Below are 12,225 nucleotides of genomic sequence, written 5' to 3'. Positions count from 1 at the left end.
GCAATTCCTACCTCCTATTCTACCACACCATCCTCTTAAGAGGTTACCCAAATTGCCAATAAAGAATCGGGATTCAGACTGCTCTGGCTTCTTCCATGCTGAACAGGGACGGCAGGGTGAGGCAATTGGAATACCCCTTCAGTGGGTCTATCTAAAAGACTCTTAAATTGTATAACTCTTGTCTCTAAGGGGAAAAGAATGTCCTTGAATCCTGAATAGGAGAAGTAAAGGCAAGAGTAATTAGCATTACAAGTTCTAGACAGGGAACTAGAAAAAAGTCAGAATAGGGCAATTTTCAAATGTTCATATGAGAGTCCATTGGACAAGCCCTTTCTTGACAAGGGCTTCCAAAAGCATCCCTGTATTGGGTTCTTCCTCATATTACTCCTATTTTTATACCTACCTCAGCTGTTATCCCTAGACCAGTTAGTAGAAGTATGAATTGGATGACTCTCTTTGATGTTTATGTGTTCCTAACAGTATGGTGAGGTTGGTTGGTGTGAACTATGTCCATCTGGGGAGTAAGGAAAGCGAAGGTACAAGTCCACAGGCCTGGGTGGTGACAGCACCAAATTGTGCTTGGAGGAAGATGAATTGGTCCTCAAGAGTTTGGTCACATTCCCTCTGACCATATCACCTACTGGCTTTATCCTCTTTTGCTTTTTTTTTGTTTTTTAGATTTTTAAAATTTTATTTTTTATTTTATGTGTATGAGTGTATTACCTGCATAAGTGCACCCATGCTGTGCAGTGCCTGCAGAGGTCAGAAAAGGGCATTGGATCCCCTGGAACTGGAGTTGTGAATGGTTGTTAGGCACCGTGTGTATACTGAGGATTGGACCTGGGTCCTCTGCAAGAGCAGCCAGTGCTCTCAACCACTGAGCCATCTTCTCCAGTCCTTTTATTTGTAATGCACATAAGAACTCTCTGAGATAGTTCAGCTGCCCTTATATTAGTTTTAACATAGAGGGATCCAGGGGACCCCACTGTGCTTACATTTTCCAGAGGTACCAATGTGGCTAATATTGTGGAGCTTCAAAGGAGAAGAAAAGACAGCAGTCTTTTGCCAACTGGAGGCTAATGTCAATGAGGAAGTGGTTAGAACTCTTCCTGAACTCTTCCTGATTTAGAGATCATGAACTCTAAATCATGAGCATTATCCAATTTGGGTCTAGGTAAGGGCCGATATTTTGGGTCAGTGCTCCAACAGGTGGGGCTTGAAACATTAGGGCAGGTCTGGTCTGGCAACTTCCAATAGCACTGAGGTTTTATTTCTCCTGACCATTATAGCCTCCCACTACTGTAACAGGAAAACACTTCCTCTACTTTATAAGATCTATTTGGCATACTGGGATAGATGGTGGTGCAGGGGCATGGTGGAAACACCATCATTCCCTCAGATCTGAGAATACAATAGCAGGGAGTGAAGTGGGGAGAGGAATAGTGGTAGGAACAAGATCACTAAGAGGAATAATAGGATAGCAAATATAATATTCTGGCTGTGGCCCTGTTACATGGGTCTGTCTTTCATGAAGACAATATGTGGGATTTGCTTTGACTCATTTACCAAGTTGCTTGTTTCAAGAGTGGAGGGTGGTACTGCCAATAAGTGCATGTTGGGTAGTGTCTACAACCCATTTCCTCAGAGCTTAGGCACAGGCTATTATAAAAAGCAGAAGATGCCTCTGAATAGACCCACTATACTTGTGTAGAATATGGCTAGTGTAACCCTCTGTGATTGGCTCCAGTTGGCTAGACATCAGCAAGGCCAGTAATATGTATCATTATTCCCACTGAAATAGGGTGATGTCATGACCATAGCTCCTAGGTGTTCCTTGTTGAATTTTTCAGACTTCCATCATGTATTGACCAGCTGGTTTTCGGGTTTGCATCTAGATCGGGGCTGTAGAGTCCTCAGGTGCTGGCTATAGGCCACTCAATTGTCTCCCCTTTTCAGTAGTTGAATCCCTGAGCAACAGCCATTCATAGATGGACCAGCTTCTGCTATGGTCAAAACAGGGTGGTGGGCATGAAAGGTGATCTTGAGGGGGTTCTCAGGATGCCCGGTCACTGTCTATCTGCCTAAATATTTGGGTGGGGCAGCAGTCTTCAGTCAGGAGTGATGGAGCCTATACCTGCATATTAGTTACTTTTCTATGGCTGTAATAAAATACTGTGACCAAGTGAACTTATAAAAGGAAGTGTTTATTTGACTTTATGATTCCAGAGGGTTAGAGTTCATAAGGCTGGGGAAAGCATGACAGCCGAGGTGGCTGGAGCAGAAAGCCAAGCAATCACATCTTTAAGCAGGCATAGGAAACACAGAAACAGACTGGAATCTGGCAAGGCTTAAGAACTCTCAAAGCCCCCTGATCCCCAGTGACATGCTTCCTCCTGCAAAGTTGTACCCTCTAAAACCTCCCCAAACAGTGCCACCACCTGGGGACAAAATGTTCAAATACTTGGAGTCTATGGGGGAACATTCTCATTCCAACCACCACAGCCTGCAGCATTTAGAGCTTTAGGAGTGGTTCAAAGCATCCAGAAGGGTCCCTTCATGGGAGTTTGAAGGGTGCCTTGTGCCAATCCATTACCCTTACAAGTTATCCTGGTTTTTGAGGATGTACTGAGTTACTTATGAGCAAGGGAAGTCTCTTTAGCACCAATTGATGTAAATGGGCTATGCTAGTGTCTAGGAATTGCAGCTGAGTATGAATCTCCAGGATTTCCCAGTTCCCTCTGGTCTCCAGAACTCCTATGAGGGGTGGGGTACAGACTCTCATAGGGTGAGAGCTTGACTCCTGCTCAGTGGTGAGCATCTCACCCGTAAGAGAGCCACAGAAAGTATCAAGGTCCAAGGCAATCAGGTCTCCTGCCAAAATTTACTTAGGATTTGTTTTAGGATCTGTTTCATGTGTGCTACTTTCCCTGAACTCTGAGGCTGATAAGCTGTATGTATGTCAGTTCTATTTAATTCAGAGGGTTCTTGCCAGTCCTTGTGTAATTTCAGACATGAAGATGAATCCATTGTCTGTGCCAATTGATGTAGACATTCCATACTTGAGTAAAATTTCAGTCATCAAAATCTTAGTTATTTCCCTCACCTTTTTAATCCTGATAGGATATGCCTCTGCCCAGCTAAAGAAAACATATACAATGACAAGTAGGTATTTATAACCTTTGCTAGGTAGTAGTTCAATAAACTCTATTTACAGATCTTCAAATGGGCTTAGTCTAGTTCATTGCATTCCTGGTGGCTGGGAGGGCCCTTACGTGAAGTTGTGGATGTAGGTTTGGCATCTCCAGGTTTCATTGCCACAAAGTGTGGGAAGTCTGGGTACATAGTAGTATGAATTTATTAGGGTCTCTAATGCTGTTTTTCACATATAGGTGTTCTCATGAAGTATGGTCCTCATGAACCATATAGGTTGAGCCAGGTGAGGAGCCACCATGTATCTGAACTCTTGGTACCTTTCTTTTGCTTTCCGCAGGCCTCCTCTTCTTGTGTGTAGCTCAGGTGTTTGGGTAGGGCTGAAACCATTAATATTTTTCTTGGAAGGGATCTGTGGCATCTTCATCATTGCTACCTGCCTTGCTTCCTCATCTGCTCATCGATTCCCTTTGGTTATGGAGTCTTCTCATTAGGACGTCCTCAGCAGTAGATGACAGCAACACCCATGGTAGTCCCAAACTGTAGGATTTTGGTTTGAATTTTTATTGCTTTCCCTCCTGTAGTGAGAAGGCCATTCTTACAAAGGGCCCCATGCACATGGAGGGTGACAAAGGCACATCTTGTGTCTATATAAATGTTTACCCTTTGTCCCTTGCTTAAATTCAGGGCCCTGAATAGAGCTAACAGTTCTGCCCATTGAACTGACCATCCCATCTGAAGGACCCCTCTATTCTATCTCTGTTACTACCACATATGTTGCCAGAGACTCCATTTGACAGAAAGCTGCTGCCATTAGTGTAGAGGGTTCATCCAGGGAAGGTAAAGGCTGATCTGTGAGGTCTGGGCAACTCAAATATCTCATCCATTCTTTCAGTACAATCATGATCCAGAGGTTCTGGTTCAGCAGGTAGGAAAGTGGCTGGGTTTAGTGTTTGGACAGTTTCCAGGCATGCTCAGGGGTTTCCACATAGAGGTCTCCAGTATCAGTTCCTATGAGGGTTGGTGAGCCAGTGGTACCTGTGGTAGTCCATCAAGACTATGACTGCCTATGGGACCTTGAGATTTATGGATTGTCTCAGAGTTGGTTTGTCTACCTCCTCGGCCAGTAGGGCTGTGGCCACCAGGGCTTCTAGATCTGGGCCTTCTTGAGGATATCAATCCCTGTATCCAGCTCTTGGAACAGATTTAACAACATTACTGTTATCCTTTTGTAGTCTTTTAAGATTTTGCTTGCCAGGAGTAAATTATCCACATATTGCAGGAGTGTGATTTCATTTCCATACTTGGGAAGTGTGTCAGATCATCTGTAGGACTTAGCCTGGGCTTTCTCAGAGTACAACCGGGCATGGTGTTTCCAATTGATCTGTGATGGAGAAGGGCTGGTAGAAAACAGGCTGTCTTCCCTGGACATTCCTATCCTGTGCTACATGTTGGGAGCCTCTGCTCTCTCAGAGGGGTATCTGGAGGGTGGTTTGCTATCTCTGGGCTGAATGGATGTGTCATTCCACTTGTTCAGGTTCCTCAGGCCTCCTGTTCAGTCTAGGCCTCCGCCTCATGAGCCAGCTGCTTTGCCCACATTCTCCTGTCCCTTTTTAGCCTGCAGTCTCTGCTCCTGTTCTTTGCATTCCTGCTGTTCCTGAGCCTGTCATCACTTCTCAGCCAGAAGCCTGGTAGCTTCTTCTTGGTCTGTAGTGCTGCTGGTCATGGGTTTGCTAGTACAGCCATGTCTGCAGGAGTATCTGTTGTGGGTTCCTTCTGAGACTGGATGGGGTGGGTGAGGACACTGATGAGAATGCTCATGAGGATGGAACTGCTGGCTGCTTCTCTTCACTGGTTCTGCTTTTACTCTGGTTCTTATCCTCAGGCTCTGATCCACACTGACTGGGACTCTCCTTCACCTCCTTCCTCCAAACCCACACCTTAGGTGATGCAGTGGTGTCTCAGTCGGGGAAGGGGATGGTGGCTTTGGAGGCAGGGCATGGCCTGGCCCTGGGCTGGGGCAGGGGAGGCAACTCTGTGCCAGGTTGTAGAGGGAGAGGATGGTTGAGCCTTGGACTTGGGGCTGGGCTCTAAGTCTGTGCCAGTAGAGAGGTGTGGTCCCACTGATACAGACGGCGACTGGTATTTCTTGAGGCTGCACCCACAGGACAGGGAACTCTTTCCCTTTTTGTTTTCCCACTCCTTGTCTGTCTCATATTTCTGCAGTGGTGAGACTTCTGACCTTCAGCGTGCCAAAGTGGGGCTGCCACCTTGAGCTGCTCCATGTCTCTTCATGCTCCGTGGAGGGGGCACAGCAGTGTCTGCTTCAAGGGGTGCTGCAAGGCATCAGGGGCCTGGCAGAGCCTGAGCTGGGGCACCACAGGCATGGCTATGGAGGGGTGAGTGTGGTGGGGGTGTGGTAGGGGTGTGGCCCAAGTGCAAGGCTGGCCTCTGCTCCACCCTCATGGGGCAGCTCCCAGAGCCCCACCCCTACCCTAGTCCCAGTCACTGCAGAGCAAGGTGACCATGCTGAAACTCTGAACCAGGAAGGAGTGGGTGGCCATCAGATGAGCCACCATAGTGTCCTCCCAGGCACTCAGTGCAGGCTGCAATTTCTACTAGGGTACTAGGGGAGTTCTGGAGCTTATCAGAGGATTTTGAAAGCCACTTTAAAAACAATTTTTTAATTGAGCTTTTGTACATTTCATATAAGTTTTTTCTGTTCTGTTTTTGTCTTTTTAAAAAACATTTTATTTATTATTTTTATCTTATGTGTATGAGTGTTATGCCTGCATGTAGGTAAGTGCACCCGTGTCAGAAAGAGGACAAAAGTATTATGCCTGCATATAGGTAAGCACACGTATGTCAGAAGGAGGACAGAAGAGGCTGTCAGGTCCCCTGGAACTGGAGTTACAGACACTTGTTAACTGCCATGTGGGTGCTGGGACTCCAACCTAGGTCTTCTGCAAGAACAGTCAGTGTTCTTAACTGCTGAGCCGTCTCTCCAGCCCCTTGTTTTTGTCTTTTTGAGAGAGGGTCTCCCTGTAGCCACAGCTGGCCTGGAACTCACTATGTAGACCAGGCTGGCCTCGAACTCACTCACAAAGATTTGCCTGCCTCTGCCTCCCAAGGGCTGGGATTAAAGGTGTGTGCTACCACGCCCAGCCGTACAACAGTTCTTAATCAAATTTAGCCCCCCCATGCTCCCCCAACCCCCCATCAGACCTCATGTATTCTGCCACACATGTTAAATCTTATCCAGTGAAGCATTTTACCCAGATGTCCTTTAGTGCAAATTCATCCACTGGAGCCTAGTCAGTCTGTCTAGTGACTGGACTTGAGCAGGGAATTAGATGCCTCTTAGCAGTAAGTAGATCAATATCAAATTCTGAACTGGACCCTAGGAGCTAGCACCACAGGTTAGCTGTATGAGGTCATCATGTAATTGCAGGTTAGGGCCCAGTTAGACTTTATAATCTCAACCAAGATGTTACCAGGAATTCAGTATACTAGATACAAGTACCAGAGGCGGAGTGGAGAATCAGATTTTATTCATGCTGGCATGGGCTCAGGAGAGTAAGTTCCAAAACCTGAGCTCCGAACTACAGATACATAGAACATCTATAGGCAGTTTAACATCATCCCAGAACTGTTCTGTCATTGGCGGGTTAAATTTCAGTCTACATGACTGCAGGCCGTGCACGGGAGTCTCTAGGCTATGTGACCAGGGGCCGTTCACTGGGTCACTAGCCTATGTGACTAGGGGCTATGCGAGGGGAGTCTCAAGCAGTGTATTTACACAGGCAGAAGCGATAAGGCTGAAATGGCCAAAGCACAGGCAGCTGGTTTTCTTATCTCAAAATGGCAATAAAAACATGAAAAATTGAGAGACTGAGGGGCCATGAAAGGAAAAAAAAAGCTTCCTATTTTAGTGATTTTAAAAGCATGCTATTATTGCCTTCTTTTTCTTTCATGTGTATATGCATGTGTACGTGTACATGGTGTCATATATGCACATGGGTGTGTGCTGAATGCTCACACACATGCACAGAGGTGTGGATGTCAGAGGAGGAGTGTCTTCTGTAAGAACGTAATGTTTGGATCTAGCTGCTGCTTTCCAGCAGCTCTCTCCTCTCACAGATCCTGACAGGCATCCTACTGCAATGGTGCAGACAGAATTTCTCACTTTAGAAATTGAATTAACAACCAAAGGTCCTGATATTAAGGTATTGGCGCTATTGGCACCACACATATCCTGTTCCCACATGCTTTCCTGCCTCCTGCCTAGGAATCAGAAAGCCTGACTGCTGGCTCTTCCCCCATCATTAAAAGATGTAAGAAGAGGCTCTGTCTTTTGGTGTAGACTTGCCCTGCCTGCTGAGGGTGCCTGTGCTGTGTGCTGCACATGGAGGGTAATCCAAAGCTTCCTTGAGCCCTGGGCCACCTCAGGACCAAGACCACAGGGCCTTCTCAAGTGCCTTCCCTGGGGCCAGTGTCCAGCCTGTGCTTCCAGCCCTAGATACTACCCAAAGCATCACTTTATGTCTGTGGTGCCTTCCTGGTGGGCTGTGGATACTCATGGTATTGGGAGAGCCTGGAAACAATGTGTGTGGATGGACTAGGTAAATATGAGTTCACATGAAGTGATAGTGATTCCAGGATTATAGTGATTTGACGCATATTAAATAAGAGATTTAAAAATCCAAAGACTCTGTAATGAATTGTAAAGACTGATGGTTTGTATTGTATGATGAACTAAACTACTGTAATTTTGTACCATGAATGCCTTTTGTCAAGTAACCAACAGCTTCTAAATAAAACCAGATGACTTCTTGCTTAAAAAAAAAAAAAAAAGACAACGCACCAGTCATGCTTTCTCTCTCTGGTGTTAGAACCTGAACTCTCCTCAGAGCCACTTGCCATGTTGTCTGCCTGTCCATGGCTTTAGTAACTCTTTATAGACTTCTTATTCCCCTGTAATTTGTCTCAATGTTCCCTTGAACCACCACGCCCCATCCAAAGCTAACATCTTCCTCTATCACTCTCCATGTTACTTTTTGAGATTTCTCACTGAAACTGAAGTTTACAGTTCCAGCTAGGCTGGTGAGCTCCTGGACTGTGCCTGTCAGTGGTTCCCAACCCTGGGGTTACAGGCAGGTGTGGCTATGCCCAGTTTTCATGTGAGTACCGGGGAATTTGAACTCAAGTCCTCTTGCTTGCATAGCAAACACCTACTGAGTCATCTCCCCAATTCATCTCAATATTGCTTTGTGAACGATTAGTCTCACACCTTTATTTTGTACAAGTTATGTCACCTATCTTGAATCAAACATATCTTTCTAAAATTAAAAAAAAAATTTATATGTATAAAGTATATTACCTGCATGTAGTGCACCCCTGTTGTGCAATGCCCAAGGAGGTCAGAAGAGGGTGTCAGATTCCCTGGAACTGGAGTTACAGATAATTGTTAGCTCCAGGGGACTGATACTCTCTTCTGGCCTCCTTGGGAACTGCACTCAAATGTGGTATATACACACACAGAAACACAAATAACATAAAAATAAATATCAGAAAAAAATTTAGATCACTTCTTTTTGAATTCTGTACAGTTTGTACACTGTTAACTTTTTTTTAAAATAATTCCTTTCTCAGTGTAATTTGGTTACCTTTGATATACAGTTAGGTTCATTTGTTTATTCAGTTTTAGAATTTTGTTTGTCTTTTATTTGTTTTTTAGGTGTTGAACATTTACATATTTTTATGTCAAAACTGCAAAAAGGTATACTCAGAAACTTCTCTGCAAATGTTATACTCTCTTCCTCAGACAACCCCTTCCAAACAATAAACTATTTCTAGTAGTTTGTGGTTGCTTTTCCAGTAATTTCTAGGAAACAATACCGACTGCATGTGCATATTTTTATTTCCATATTTTCATATAAAAAGGCACAACACTGCATATATGAAGTAATCATAATGAAATAGTTTTACAGTACACAGCCATTTACTTATTCTTGTTCTACATCTATCCAGTGCTTCATTATGAGTCTATGACTTAAATTTATTCAATTCTCTTTTTGCTATTTAAAGAATGCCTCAAAAAATAGTATCATACATTTGCTATTTTATAATATAAATGCATACCTTCCAGGTAAATTCTCAAGTGTGGGATTGCTGGGTCAACAGGTGAAAGTAAATCTGTTAGATATTGCCCAATGAAAATAGTTGTTTCTCCCCAGGCTTGGCAACAGTGTTTTGCCAGATTTGGGGTTTTGCCTCATCTGATTTGTGTAAAATGGCAACAATGCAATTTTACTAGTCACTTAATTATTGTGATTGAAAATGAGTGAGCAGTGTTCTTTCTCATTTTCTTTTGCCTTTTGCCTATTTTTCCTATCAAGATTTTTAGGTTGTTTTTCTTTTCTTTCTTTCTTTCTTTCTTTCTTTCTTTCTTTCTTTCTTTCTTTCTCTCTCTCTCTCTCTCTCTCTCTCTCTCTCTCTCTTTTTAGATAGGGTCTCACTATATAACTCTGATTGGTCTGGAATTCTCTATGTAGACCAGACTGGCCTTGAACTCACAGTGATCCACCTGCTTCTGCCTCCTGAGTACTGGGATTAAAGGTGTGTACTACCATGCTGACACTTTAGTGTTTTTTTTTTAATTACTAAGATTTCTTTACTGATTAGACTTTTGTCTATCATACGTATGTCAATCTTTTTCTACAGGTTTGTTATCTTACATTCAAAATGCTTTTACTGCAGACAAATTTATTAATCTTTTCTTTCTTTATTTTTTTATTGCACATGTAGAGGTCAGAGGACAATTTTCGGGAGTCAGTTCTCTCCTGCCATGTGGGTCACAGAGGATGAATTCAGGTTATCGGGCTTGACAGCAGGTGCTACTATCTGCTAAGACATATCACTGACTTTTCTTTGTCTAAATTTTAAGACACAGTTTGAAACACTTCTCCTGCACTAAAAAGAAATGTGGGACATTTGTGGTTCTGGTCATGTTGGACTGATAAAGTGCCTATTCCTCTCAGAGCTTTCTCCAAGGGAACCCTAAACAGAGCAAACAAGCATAGGAAGACCCTGAAATGTTGAAAGAAAGCATATGCCCTAGGGTTTTGGGCTTGAAGAAAATGCAACAGTCAGTTTCCTGGGTTTTCTTATTGCCTCTGGGAAATCTCTGACAGGGCACTCTAGTAGCCACCAACTCAGAACTTTCAACAAGCACAGATTTTTAAAAAATAAGCAAATAGTTCCTCAGCTAAGGTTGGGGCTTCTTACCCATTTCCCCATTTCTATGCTGGGTTTTTGTCTGGTTTGAGCTTGCATGGGTCTTATGCATGATGTCACCATTGATGTAAGTTCATATAAGCAACTTCTCAGTCATCTGGAAAACTGTGTTTTCTTGTGGTCATTCAACACTCTTGGCTCTTACAGTCTTTCTGCCCCCTCTTCTGCAGTGGTCCCTGAGCTTTGGGTGGCAGAAGTTTAATAAAGGTGTCCTACCCAGCGATGATGATGACTGGTAGAGAGAGTTGGTTTTCTTCAAGGGAGTGATCTAAATAGGTTGACTAGGCTCCTGTGGATGGACTCAAACTGAGCGACATTTGGATATGTGCCAGAATGCATGAAATCTTGCCAGGTTTGGCTGACCTAGAACTCATTATATAAACCAGGCTAGCATCACACTTACAAAGGTCCTCCTGCCCCTTACAAGTGTGCCACCAATGCCAGCTTCAAACATTTATGACCATGAAAACTTTAGAAAACATTTATTTTGTTCTCCAGCTTAATACATTCATGTACTTAAAAAAAAATAAATCCAGATAAACGTTTCTCAAATTCCTTCTGATCTATTTGTGATATATTCTAATGTTTTCTCTTCAATTCTATTCTATTCTTTTTAACTGAATGCTTACAGAGTTTCCACCCACTGAACTGACTTTAGGAAGTATTCTTCCTTACCACCTGCTGTCAGGAAAAAAAATCAATGTTCTAATTTGTGCTCTCAACTCTGTAAAATATTGGGTATGCTCTACCCCTCTAGTAGTGCTCTTTATCTGTAGGGATATGTTCCACAACTCCAGTGGATGCCTGTAAACATAAGTAGGACAAAACTTTACATATACTGTGTTAGCTACAGAAAACAATTACATACCTGTGATAAAATTTAATTTCTAATTAGCCACAGCATGATGTTAACAACACCGCATAGATCTTAGCAACCTTAGTATATGATTTTCTTCTTTCCTTAACCTGAAAACTTTCACCTTTTTACTGAAAGAAACTGCTCTACAGCTTCTCTTTGGCATATCCAGTTCAGGGCCATTATTAAATAAAATACAGATTTGGGCTGGGTGGATGGCCCAGTAGGTAGGAGTGCTTGCTGTGCAAGCCTAAGGATCTGAGTTTGAATCCTCAACACTCATATAGAAAGCTGGGCATGGCTTTGTGCACCTGTGACCCCAGCATCAGGGGATAGAGGCAGGAAGATCTTAGGGGTTCAGTGGACACAGACATGCACACAAGGGTCTGCACCCTCTCCCCACACACATGTTCATGTAACACACACACTGATTAAAACATTAATTTAATTTTTAAAAACCCCAGGTTTATTGAAAGCAAGCACCATGATTACACAAAAATTGATCTGATCACACAAACAGCAAGACATATTAGACAAATTAGTATCATGCATAGGAGGAAGCCAGATCGCCATTCAGAAATTGTAGACAATTAAAACTCGTGAACTGTTTGTTTCTGGAAATTTCCATTTAGCATTTTTGGACCACAGTTGACCTCAGGTAATTTAAACTGCAGAAAACGATGCCCATCAGTGAATGAACAGGTGAAGAAAATGTAATATATATACACAATGGGATATTATTCAACCATTAAGAAAAACAAAGGGAAATCAATGAACCTGGAGATTATCATGTTAAGTGAAGTAAACTAGACTCAGAAAGACTAGTATCACATGTTTTCCCTCATATGTAGAATCTAAAATAATAAATACACAAAAGAAGAAAGACTATAAGGGAATAGGAAGGGAATCAGTGGGAAGGGAGA

At 43.1% G+C, this 12,225-nt stretch overlaps 1 pseudogene; it reads right to left on the bottom strand.

Annotated features, from left to right (window-relative positions):
- Nucleotides 1-4,692: 4,692 nt before the first annotated feature.
- LOC115068597 overlaps nt 4,693-12,225 on the bottom strand; it is a 45,699-nt pseudogene continuing 38,166 nt past the window's right edge.

This window comes from Nannospalax galili, unplaced genomic scaffold (assembly GCF_000622305.1).
Source record: "Nannospalax galili isolate Female #2095 unplaced genomic scaffold, S.galili_v1.0 scaffold129, whole genome shotgun sequence".
NCBI lineage: Eukaryota > Metazoa > Chordata > Mammalia > Rodentia > Spalacidae > Nannospalax > Nannospalax galili.
This window is presented reverse-complemented; position numbering and strand designations above follow the sequence as displayed.